General features: G+C 41.6%; 1 protein-coding gene across 11 annotated transcripts in view; it reads right to left on the bottom strand.

Moving 5' to 3' along the window:
- The window catches only part of TNC (tenascin C), a 100,955-nt gene that overhangs the window by 75,456 nt on the left and 12,277 nt on the right, over positions 1-13,222 (bottom strand). The window contains exon 2 of one of the 11 annotated variants that reach the window (XM_061163315.1): positions 8,114-8,248. The exons of the other annotated variants lie outside the window; for them this stretch is intronic. The gene's annotated coding sequence lies outside the window, so the exon portion shown is untranslated. The remainder of the gene's footprint in view (positions 1-8,113; positions 8,249-13,222) is intronic. 11 annotated transcript variants of the gene reach the window in all.

Here is a 13,222-nt window from a genome sequence, read left to right as displayed (position 1 = left end):
CACTCTTTGGCAGCAGTGAGAGCTTTTGTACTGAAAAATATGGACTTCAATGAGTATTTTTTTCCAGGATTTTCTTTTTCCCAACTCTTGAAAATCCTACCTTGGCATATGTAAGTCTGTTTTTGTTTTGTTTTTGTTTTTTAAGCAAGGGTGAGTTCTGTAGTGAAGTGAGCTCTCTTTCTCAGAGCTCCCAGGAGAATATGTCTTGGGAGATTGTCTCTCTATCTTTATCTATATCTGTACATGTACACCTTCATCTTTATGTCTACATCTATATACACACTGAACTGATACATGTACACCTTCACCTTTTTGTCTACATCTATGTCCACACCTACACCTATACCTAAGTCTACATCTCTGTCTGTACCTAAACCTCCTATCTATCTCCCATCTATCAAGTTATCTGTGTTTGTCTTCTATGGTCAGACTAAAGGAGCTGTTTGTCAATGTCTGCAAAGGAGGGCTGCAGGAAGACACACAGCCTTTGTATTGGTACAATACATAGATTCTTGGGGTCACATATCCAGGACAAAGTGCTCTGTCTAAGCCACACATGTTGCCATGCTCTATAACCTGTCTTGGCATATATGCTAAATGCAGAAAAATACACATGTGGGTTATACTCTGCTTTCTATTTTTATCAAAAGAAAATGTTAGAGCCAGATTAACTCTTGTGATTTTGCTGGTGATTCTTTAGATGTCTCCTTTCCTGTTAACTTCTTAAGCATGATTCATCTGGAGAATAATGACAACAACAACAAAAGTACCTTAAAGATTTCTTCATGAGAGAAACGGGTGAAGAGGAAGAAAATCCTTTGAATTCATTGGTCTAGAGCTGCACTGTTCAGTATGGAGCTCACTAGCCACAAGTGGTTATTAAAATCAAATACACCTGAAAGTTCCATCCTCAGTGGTACTACTCACATTTCAAGTGCTTAATAGCAATGTGACGAGTGGCCATAATATCAGACAATGTGGATAAGGAACAATTCCATCATTGGAGGAAGTTCTGTTCACCAGTACTAGATAAAAGTTTGCTTGGTGATATTAAGCCTATAGTACAAAAGAGGAAACTGAGGCTTAGAGAGTTCAAAGAAAGTCTAAAAATGAAAGTTAGGGTAGTTGTTAGGATTCCTATATTATTATAATAAAATTGGTGTGTACCTCCTTTGCAGGGGCTGGGAGACTAGATAAGATCACTCCTTTTCAGTAACATAAACAAGTATGTATGTGTACTAATGTCATACCTTCTATATTCAAACATATCCAGGTACAAGTATGTGTACCTGGATACATATGTGGTCTTTATGGCTACTGTCCTCCTTAAATCTGAAAGGACACAGACCGTGCCCCAGGTTGTCAGCCTATCTCCCTCCTACACTTGCAATACAAGGTGTTCTTTCTCTTTCTGTCTGCATACGTTACAGCCCCAAGTGCTCCACGAGATTCTGCTCAAATCAAACCGAAGATAAGTTGCCCAGGAACCCCTCTGACTCTGTCTAACATCTTGACCTGCCCAGCCTCACCCGTCTCTTGGGCGCTGGTAGAGCTGGTCAAGATCAACTCATGGCTCTCCTGCTTCTGTTGACTCTGCAATGGCTTGCTCCAGACTTTTTGAGGGGACTCAGTCCATTTCCTTCAGCTATCTGGAGAGTTCTATCAATGAAGCAGCTAGTATGGGAGAAAGAGTCTGGGCTTTGCAGAGAAATAGACCTATGTTAGAATCCAGCTCTTCTACTTTGTAGCTGATCCCTGTGGCCATTCACTTCCCCCTCTAAGTTTCACTTGCCTCATCTCCTGCAAGGCTGTATACATATATATTTATACATACACATTATATATGATTATATAATGCCTATTTCATAGAGTTATGAGAAGATGGGATAAGATGAGAAGGTGTACTTAGAGCTACTAGCAAGTGTCTGGCACCTAGTAGGTACTTAATATGGTACCTATTAATAACAGAAACAATAATAATGACACTGGTCAAGTAGATAGATTAGAAAGTTTGCACTCAGAAGGCATGGGAGAATCAGGGAGTTACAGCATGACTATGATTATGATATAATAGGTAATAAAAGAGATTGGTTAACCCAAGTCTGTTAAGTTTTAAAGTGGAGGGTGACTACATTTTTTTTTGAGGGGCTGAAAAAAGACACCTTAAAAGAGGTAGCACCTGAGATGAGCCTGAAGGTTGGGTGGGATTCTAAAATGTGGTTGGATGCAATTGAGTAGGGGGATTGAATTTGCTCCTCACCCACCTGCCTATCTTGATTGGGTGTCTAGAAAGCGGGAGCAGCATGAGAAAAGGCAAGGAATGCAGGGGTGAGGAGGAGACTAAGGCAGATGACAGCAGGAGCAGCAGCTTCCCTCCGTGACTCCCCGATGTGGGCGAAAGTGGGATCGCACACATGGAATACTGACATCCTGGTTGTACAGGGGTGTGTAAGATGTGCACAGGAGTGGAGAGAGGAGGGCACGTGGGGCTGACAGAACCAGTAATGGTCAGTGTGAAGGGCTGGTAGTGAGCCGGACGAGCGCTGCTGTGTCTTTTTAAGGCCAGGTGCCTAACTGCTTCATGTCATCTACGCAGATTAAGCAAAACATAGGCTTCTGTATTTGGTCCCTTGGTCTGCAAATTCCTGGTACACTTACAGTGCCTGCTATTAAAGAAAAAAAGAAAAAAGAGGAAAAAAAAAGATGAAAACAATGGTCTTGAAGGCTTTTTTTTTTTTTTTTTGAGGGGGCAAGTGTTAATATGTTAGGATTTTATCATTGATGGAAGATAAAAATTACTTCTTGTTTCAGTTACTTCATTATTACATGTTGCCAGTATAGGACGATATTTCCAAGTTTCGGCATTATAGATTTTTATTTGGGACATTACTCTGAGGTACCACTTCATCCAGTAGATGGGGAAACCACGGTGTGGTCATGGCAGCCACGTCCCAAGAGTTTTTTGGTTTATAATCGTATATTCTGAGGTGCCTCAGTAGAGCTGTTTGATAGCTAACCTTTTGGAAGCAGCATGAAATAAACTAACAGTTATTTTTAGGCACTTCACCACAGGACAAAGACCGCTGCTTAGATGAAGGAGTCAACAATCTTTGAATTTTTTCCGGGTCACAGCTGGAGAATAAACAGTTTCATTTTTAGATAAAGATAAAACTTCCAACTGGCTAGAATCATATTTCAGAATACTTATGACTTCACTCTTAGTAACTCACAGAATACATTTGTCTTGTTGACTTAGGCTTTTACGTCAAATAGCCTGGGCTTGGGGGAACAAGGAAGATTCCTGATGGTTTAAAAATCCAGATGAATTTCTTTCCACATCATTTTGGCAACACCTGAGGCAGATCACATTTTTCTTCCTGCTTACAGGAAAGAGAATTTTATTGTGCACAGCCAGTTAGGCATGGAGTTGCTTACACGGGCGTTCTTAAGGGTTCTAGAAATTCCTCACCCCTTGTCCTTCCCAACATCCATAAATTCCTTCTTGGACTGTGTCAGGAAGAGAGAGGAGCCAAGAAACAGCCTGAAGTGTGGATTTTTTCCGAGGACATCTGATCCTTCCACTTGAGGGAGTCCAGCACAACCTGTGTCTTAAAGGAATTGAGCAGACGCTGCCTGCCAAACCAAAAGCCCTCCAAGCCCTAGGTGTGGGAGTCCTAGCACTTATCCATTTGGGTAGTACGGTGGCGCGTAGCTGGCACCCAGTTAGGACGCTTGTGGAGCTAGCAGTCATCTCACAGCCCTGGGAATTACATTGCTTTTAAAATCATTCATTTTTGCATTCAACAGAGAGGAGTTGAATGATGATTAAGACCAGGCTGTGGGACAGCTCAAGTGGTAGTCAGGTGTTTCAGAGACCAGTGATTGATAGTTCCTGTTCTCAGAGAGCTCATAGCTCAGGAAAGGAAACAGACAGTCAAAGAGATACTTACAGGCAAGAATGATAGATGCTAAAACTGACAAATCTCCAAGGAGAGTCTGTGCAGTTTTCGAGAGTTATCTGCTCTAGAATCAGCCAAATACTGTGGATTCTGGTCCTGCCACTGGCTATTCATTTGAATCTAATGGAATTGTCAGTTTCAAGGTCAAATATGGTTGGATGGGGCAACCGCATGTGACTCCATCTAGTGGCTTTGACCTTAGATGTGTCATACTGCCTCTGTGAGCCTCACCTTGGAGCTTCCCATGTGGCACAGTGGTAGACAATGCCAGTGGAGGAGAGGCAAGAGACACAGATTCGATCCCTGGGTCAGGGAGATCCCCTGAAGTAGGAAACAGCAAACCACTCCAGTATTCTTGCCTGGAGAATTCCATAGACAGAGGAGCCTGGTGGGATGCCAGTCCATGGGATGGCCAAGAGTTGGACATGACTGACCACACACACACACACACACACACACACACACACGACCCTCAACTTTCTTGTTTGTAAGATGGCAATACTCATAAGAACCCCACAATAAAATTCTTTCAACTGAAAGTGAGAAAAAAGTGAGATCAAATGGGATAACACATGGGAATATTTAGGACAGTGGGTGACAGGAAGAAGGTCTTAGTTAGTAGCTGGTGTATTGCTATTGTGTGGTGACTTGCGTCTTTTGTTTGGAGAAGGCAGTTTGTGGAAGGCTAGTCTGAAGGATGAAGGATTCCTGAGAGAATTTTGGGGAGCCAACTCATGCCCACTGTTTGCTTTTTCCATGGAAATGCATAATTTTTAATATTTCAGTTTGTTAAGTGACAGAGACACGCTGAAATCCTTAGGAGAAGAGGAGGCTGCGTCTGTAGTCCTGGCTTTCCTCCTCACCTACGTATTCTCATTTAGGAGCAAGAAAAGCAAGCCCACGACCCCAGGGTGGGGCTCTTTGCTGGCAGGTCTGGGCCAAGAGGCGGTGCTGCTACTGGGATGGTTGTCCACGCTGCCCAGCCAGGTCTTTCTCCACAACAGACTGCCTGTGGTTTAGTTTTTCAAGACACTGCTTCTGACGGGAAACGTTTGGCTCAGATTTTCAGTACTTTCCATAGACACAAACAGACATTGGATTGGAGAATCTAAATCAGACTTCAGAGGGAACTGAAGAAGATCACCGTGTCCTTGGTGGCAAATCTGAGGCACCCATGCACATCCTTAGCGTGTACGTGGCAGACATTGCTAATCGATGCCGACACAATTCCTTGGCGCTCCACTTCACAGTTACACGACTGTACACTTCAGGCAGCCACAAGGAACTGAGTAAAAGTAATACATGCCATGAAAGAGAATGCCTGGACCGAAACACCCAAAGAGGTTCACTGGCTATTAGTGTAAAGCAAACATTAAATCCCAGATATCCTACCTGTTTTGTCAATGAATTTGATTAAGGTTTACCTATTTTCTGAGACCCTTGGGAGGCTGTCAACAAAAGTGCATATGAAAGACTTCTAGTAATTCTCAGTCTGAGGTCACTGTAATGGTCCCCAGAAAGAAAGATCTGCAATGGGATCTTAGAGAGCACCTGTGTTGAGATGTTTAGATTTCATGGTCTTGTGGGATTTCTTCAATTGCCATCTGTCCATTCATCCATCCAATTATATATCTTTTTAGTATGCCTTTATTAAGTACCTGCCATGTGCCAAGCCCTAAGTTAAGCATGAGGGGTACAAATGTGAAGAAGATAAGCATGTTCTCTATTATCAAAAAGCTTACAGTTTCCTCTGGAAAGGTCATGAAATAGAATTGACTTTATTTTTTATGCATTTACAATGATTATTTATTGATAGTCACATTTCATTGGAAGAACTGACTTTAAATCCTTGTACTGTGGATTGAATATATGTGATATTCTTAAGTGTCCCAGCACACTCTAAGCCAGTAGCAGGAACAGAAATGTTAAGCCTCTTTCAGAAGCTACCTGCAGTTTACTTATAATGTGCCTCATGATATGTTGGGTGCTGGGGAAACTAAGCAGCTTAGGACCTCTTCTCTATCTCCAGAAATCTCAGAAATTAGAACATACACAAGGTTCAGTAGCAGTGATAGTATGAACAAAGGCATTGAGAGAACAGGGGTCACGCTGAGCTTGGAAGTTCACAGAGGACTTCCTGGGGGAGGAAGTGCTTAGGATCCCCGAATGCCAATTGCAGAGCCCTGGTAAGATCAAGAAAAGATTGAAATGATGACAAAGATAATAAAAAGTAATAAACTCTCATTCACTGAGTGCTTAATTGCCAGAGCTTGTGCCAAGCATTTTAAATCTCCAGTTTAAATTCTTACAAAGTGATATGAGGTGGTATCTTTATTCTCACTTTGCAGATGAGGAAGCTGAGACAGAGGACAATTGAGCTGCTATGCCAGTTCAGACAGTCATTAGATAGTGGAGTCAGAACTTGAACATGGGTCCATCCAGGTCCAAAGTAAGTGCTCTGAGCCACCGTCTTATAAAGTCTTTTGTGCTGGACCAAGGGAAGGAGTTATTATTCAAGACCAAGCCCAGGCTCTGTCTATATAACCTCCAAGCACCTGGCTCGAGGGGGGAGGACTATCAGTATCCTGGAATTGGGGCCTTAAGATGCCACAGAACCTGCCAGGTCTGTAGAAAGGAAGCATGCTGATAGACACGTTGGAGATGCTGTCAAGCTCAGCTATCACTGAGGAAGGATTTCGGATGCCCTGAAGTCTCCTCAGTAGTCCTTTTCCCATCTGAGCAGGCAAATTTCTCTATCCTTAAACATCCAGCTCCAAAAAAATCATCTATTATTAGTAGCTTTCTCAGGTAACTTTTTTCCTCTTCTGAATTCTCTGAGTATTGATCTGATATTATTTCCATCATATGTCATTCTACAAATGATTTGGGTAGCTTTATCATATATGTATGTCTTCCTCTTTTAGAGCAATAAGCAAATTCTATCTTGTACTTACATTCAACTAAGCAGTTCATCTCCATACAGCTAGACTGTGTGTGAACTGCAAGCCCCATGAGGGCAGGAACCGTATCTGTGTCATTCATCTCTTAATACCCAACACCAAGTATTGTGTCCTGAATATCATAAATGCACAGTACCTTTATATTTGAATAAAATATAGCTAAATATATTTCTTGATTGAGCTTACATACAGTTAGCTGATGCTTATTTTCATGGAATTAATGAACAAACAAATAATCTTTGTTTCATAATGGCCGTAATGTAATTGGCTCTCCTGTGATCTCTTTTAAGGCATGACGTATCGAGGAATTCATTATAGCTCCACTCCTGGGATTAGTTCATATTTCTCATTCGGCTATTCGGTGAGCTTGTATCAGTTCTATGTGCCAGATGCCATAAGCACAAGTGTTACAAAAAATATCCAAGACAGACCTGCCTCTTTCCTATGAGATTCTAATCAATACCTCAAGAGTTCTGGAGGCCCCAGTACTGCCTGCTTTCTGTCTGACTGAAGTATACTCAGCTGGACCTTTGGCAGGAGGTGGACTTCACCAGGCCTTTAAGATAGTGTAAAACTCTGATTTCAGTGCAAAGGCAGCATCCTGGGTAACTAGGAATCCTTCCAGTTTCACTGTAGCGTTATTTGTTAAATTTAGGTCACACTCTCTCTCCTTTTGTATTTTGAATTTTCATTATTTATTTTTAAGCTCCTGGAGATTGGAGGCTCTCATGGGGCCACATAGTAGCATGTGCTGTAGTCTGAAAAGCTACACAGTGAGCTGCAAACCACGCTTCTGCCAATTGCTGTGGGCAAGTCACAACCACTCTTGGGGCTGCAGACTCTCCTGGGAAATAAGGAGTCGTGTATGGTTTCACTTCTAGAGTCTCTTTTGTTCTAGTGACATGTGGTCCATTGCTGATTCGGCAATATTTCTGCTGGACCTAATTTTGGATTTCATTTTTTTTAGACCCAAGTCACACGGCCAATATTAAGAACCGCCCCCCACCCCCGCCCAATCCTGAGTGTTTCTTTCTTTAGAGTTTGGCCTAAGCACTACAAGTGCTTCGTGGCTTCCTCCCTCCCATCCCTTGAACATACGTTTCATTACCAACCAAGTTAAGCCCACAAATCTTAATCCGTAAAGTAGTTCCACCCAGACACAATAATGAGATTCATACTTGTGGTTTAGTATACCTAAGAAAAGCTCAGATGAAATATGACTGGATCCATTGATACATTCAGACCACAAACTGCCCTGGTATGGTCTGGTTTCAATTTTTGAAATAAAAATTCTGCAGAGCACTTGCTTTCTCTCTCCTATTTCTTTGCCTAGACAGAAAAGAAAATAAAATTAAAAAAGTGGGTCTGACCACGTGGCAACAATATAGGTTCCTATAAAGTTCTGGAAAACTGTTTCAAAAATAGATTTGAATTCATTTCCCAGTGGAACAATGACCTCCTCTGTTTCGGCTTTCATCCAGAATTTTAAGAAATCTCCTTGCCTCTTGCACAAGTATTGGAAAGTGGGTTCCTGAACTCTTGAGCAAGGTACAAAAATAAAGAGATTTATCTAGGGAGGACAGGTGATAGATGGACTCACAACTCAACCCTAAAAAAAAGAAACTTTTCTAAAAAGAGCTGCATAACACGGTGGCCTTTGTGAACTTGTTATAGCCACCCAAGGCCAGAGATGGAGCCTTGAGAGGGGCTATGGAAACTCTTAAGGGGAATTATGTTGGGAGAAAGAAAGAAGTTGTCTTCTCAATTAGGAAGACCTGAAATCAAATTGTTTACCTGCTGGGAGCCCTTGACAAAGTCCTATAACCTTTCTGAATTGTGGTTTCTTCAGTGTAACAAAGATTTTTTCAGGGCTTTTGGAGACAGAGTATGATAAGGAGTTATAAATGCCTGGTGTATTAATAATAAGTGCTACCCAGATGTTAGTATTTATTCTCCTTGTCTCTCCTTTTCCTTCTTGTCCTCCCCTATTAGGAAGCTCTATAACACTGAACATATATATATATATATATTTTTTTTTTAAATAAATAATAATATTGTAGAGGTCACTCAAGTATTGGTTAAGAGGCTGAATCTGGTTTGAGATGACAAGTTTCAGTTTATGTGTCAATTTCAATCAGTTGATAATGGCTGCCTGGAGCCACTTTGAGAAAGATTCTATGGCCATGTTTGAACTCAAGGGCAAAAGGTATTGTGATGGATGAGCAATGTCTGCCACGGGTATACAAGTGGGTGCTGGTGTTAGTATGTGTGCAAATATTTGGCATAGCAAGACTACCTAGCTTTGGCAATCATTTCCAACCCAATGTGCTGATATAAATAGATGGAATGCAGCTTGACTGATGCCTGTGTCAGAGGGAGCCAGATGGAGTCACTGATGATTATAAAAGCCTGTATGAATCAAGTTCAATGAAGTCTGATACATTCTGATGAAAGTTGACTCCCGAAATGGAACTATGCCTCCAAGACTAGAAGCAGGAAACTAGACTCTCGGAAAAAAACTCAAACTACTGTAGTAATTAATGAGTATGATCCCAGGCAAGGCAGACATACCTTCATTGTCTACTTTTTCTTTCTCAAAAAAGGGGTGATTTAAATGCTACAATAATAACTAAGATTGATTGAACATATTTGAGCCAGGAACTGCCTAAGGTGTCTTGTGTGGATTATCTTATTGAATCTTCTCCAAGACCTTTGAGGTAACTGACTTTATTTTCCTCAGTTTATAGATGAGGAAATAGAGGCTCACACAGCTCAAGGTCACAAAGCGAAAAAGAGGAAGCAGGGGTTTAATTTGGGTGGACTGACGCATGAGTCAGAGACTCCATTTCTAACCTTTGGTTTTGCAGGTTTCCTTTAATGATGTCCAGGAGTGGTTTGCATGACTGAGTTAAAAGGACTAATTGCAAAAGAACTCAGTGATAAAGGTCCAGAGTAATTACTGGCAATGAAAAACCTTTATAACTTACAGAGAGAACAGGAGAAGCATCACATAGCCTGAAAAATAGAGATTACTTCCAACCCTTGCCTTGAGTTTAATCTAGCTGGGTAACTTTAAGCAGCATTTTCTAGAGTGTTATTTACAACATGTTGACAGTTATTAACGCAAAGAGAAGAGATTCCTAATTCAACCTACTTGGAAAATGTTATTTTAAATTAAACAAATTACCCCAGGCTTCTTTACTTCAGGATCTTCTAGAGTCTTTCATATGTTTGTGTTTATCTGAAATCTCCAAGAAAGGGAACATTCATAGTGTTTCCCAAACTTATTTGATCATTCTGTTTGAAGTATGTCATAAGTTTGGTGGCACAGAGCGGGAAAGTGCAGATTTGGAAGCAATCCAAAACCTTCTCCTCTTTCATTTCCTTGTGTATTAGATGAGAGTAATGATGTACCCAGTGATGACTGGTCCATGATAAGTGTGTAGCTCCAGGGTGGAGCCTCTCTAGCAATGGAACATTTGTCTTGGGCCAGGAACTTTAGTGATGCCATGTAACTTTGACACAAACCTTATGACTTAGGAAGCACTGTTTGTATTTTACTGTTAAGAGAATTGAAGGCTTAAGGACTTCCCTGGTGATCCAGTGGTTAAGAACTGGCTTTCCAATGCAGGGTATGCGGGTTTGATCCCTGGTCAGAGAGCTAAGATCCCACACACTGTAGAGCATCTAAGCCCGTGCACCACATAATGAGCCCACACGCTCTGGAGTCTGCGCACCGCAACTAGAGAGAAGCCCACATGTGACAATGAAGCCATGAATAAATAATAAATCGACTTTAAAAAGAAGAGAGAGAACTGAAGATCTGAGAAGGTTAAATAAGTTGCCCGGTCAGTAATCAGTTAACTCGGAATAAAGAACTGAGTCTTATAATTCCAAACCTTAGGCTTTTTCTGATATACTACGTTATCTTTTGCAACAAGATTCATTGTTCAGTTTAATGATTTAGTATTCATGCAATAAATATCAGCAGGAAGTCTGCCATCGTTGATATAAGGAGAGTTACTTAAATTCTATAATGGGACTGCTTGGGAAGGTGATATTGGGGATGTGGGGTGCACGTAACTCTTATACAGTTTTGAACTTGAAGGGAAGGCACAAAGTCAAATGAGCTATAGTATCTATATCTCAGGCAAATCTCTAAAGCCCCTGGAAACAGCCTATTCTCCATGTGTCTGGCCTGGAGAGAAAGCGAGTAAGTAAGAGGGAGATAAAGTGAGAAGTAGCAGACGGGGGGCTTAAAAATCTCTCCTGGATGAAGATTGGGCCTCATGCTACATGCTTTCCAAAAAAAAAAAAAAAAAAAAGTATGACTTCTAAGATATTAGTTAAGACATGAGAGCATTTTAGAGAGTCTAGGAATTACAGCTCTTATTTTTGAAAGAATGGACTTACATGAACAAATAGACCGATAAATAAATAAGGAAACAGATGGGGTGGGGGAGGGAACCTTTCCATACAGGACCATTTAGTTCAGCATATACTTGGGCCACCTGATGTGAAGAGCCAGCTCACTGGAGAAAGACCCTGATGCTGGGAGAGATTGAGGGCAGAAGGAGAAGGGGGCGACAGAGGATGAGATGGTTGGATGGCATCACCGACTCAATGGACATGAGTCTGAACAAACTCCAGGCAACAGTGAAGGACAGGGAAGCCTGTTGTGCTGCAGTCCATGGGATCGCAAAGAGTTGGACACGACTTAGCAGCTGAGCAACAACAGTAGCCTAAAGGTCAAGAAATTTAGCCTGAGAGACATAAAAGTCAGAGGTAGTCAGGAGCAAATCAAGGCTGGATTATACAAATGAATAACTTTTCTATCATTTTTCTAAGCGTCCTTTAGGTATAGAATTTGGCTTCATGTTCTTGGAGGAAGACTTATTAGATGAACCTTTATTTCTGCTTCAGTTTCTTCATTCATATAAATATAAAATATCCAGTTTCCAGCATTGTAGTGATTGGAAATTACATGTGTAAATTGAATACACTGACTAATCAGTAAACTTTTTCTTAAGTAAATATGTTTGGCTTTGCAGCCAGATGGTCTGTCACAAGTACTCAACTCTACAATAGCAAAGTAGCCCTAATCATGACACAAATGAATGAGCATAGATGTGTTCGAGTAAAACTTTATTTACAAAATAAGCTGTCACCCCATAGTTTCCTGATGCTTTCTGGAATATAGTAATTAGTTAACAAGTGATGAAATAAAGTGTATTTGCTTTATTATAAAAGCAAATACAGATTGAAATGGGCAGGATGGAAACTAACATTTTGTTAAGCGTGCATGCTCAATAGCTTCAGCTGTGTCTGACTCTTTGCGACCCGATGGACTGTAACCTGCCAGGCTCCTCTGTCCGTGGGATTTTCCCAGCAAGAATACTGGAGTGGTTGCCATGTCACCCTCCAGGAGGTCTTCCTGACCTAAGGCTCGAACCTGGATCTGCATTAGCAGGCGGATTCTTTACTGCTGAGCCACTGGAGAAGCCTGTTGCTGCTTAGTCGCTCAGTCGTGTCTGACTCTGTGTGACCCCATGGACTGCATCCCTTCAGGCTCCTCCATCCATGGGACTCTCCAGGCAAGAATACTTGAGTGGGTTGCCATTTCCTTGGCAGATTCTTTACCGCCGAGCCACTAGGGAAGCCTACCATATACCTGTTTTGTTCCAAGCCTTATATCAGCTGCTTTTTAAAAACATGTAATCATTTATCTTGTCATTTGTCACGACAACCTGGTGAGACAGGTACTGTCTCAGGTATTAATACCTGGTGAGACCAGGTATTAATAGACCTATTTAGAAGTCAAATCTAGACTCAGGGAGCTTCAGCAACTGATGGAAGAGGCAAAGGCACTTTTGGACCCTGATTTGCCACTCTAAAATATGTATTTCCAACCACTATGCTGGGGTGATGCACCAAGAAATTTCCTGCAGTTCATATAAGGTGAAAATTGAAATTAGCACTTCTTGATAAGGGGAGCAGACACCGTCAGCTTCCACTTCCCAGAGCTTCGACAGCAAGCTGGTGGCTGTCCGTGTGTAAGCGCAGAAATATTTGACCTGTCTTTCTTTCAGAGTGTCTGGCTGGACCTTGAGTTTCATAACCCCTCTCCCCACCCGCCTTGGAGAATGCTTAAGCCAAGGTGTATTGTTTGCAAATGCTTATTAGATGCTAGACAGATGTTGGCAAGTTTTATTTGGCCTGAGATGGAGTTCCAGAGTCTGCTGAAGCCTGGCTGTGCTCACTGACCGTCTTAGCTAAAAAGAGCTGCTAATTAGAGTGACGCTC

This window comes from Dama dama, chromosome 16 (assembly GCF_033118175.1).
Source record: "Dama dama isolate Ldn47 chromosome 16, ASM3311817v1, whole genome shotgun sequence".
NCBI classification, from domain to species: Eukaryota; Metazoa; Chordata; class Mammalia; order Artiodactyla; family Cervidae; genus Dama; species Dama dama.
The sequence above is the reverse complement of the archived record's forward strand: the minus strand, read 5'-3'. Positions and strand labels throughout refer to the sequence as shown.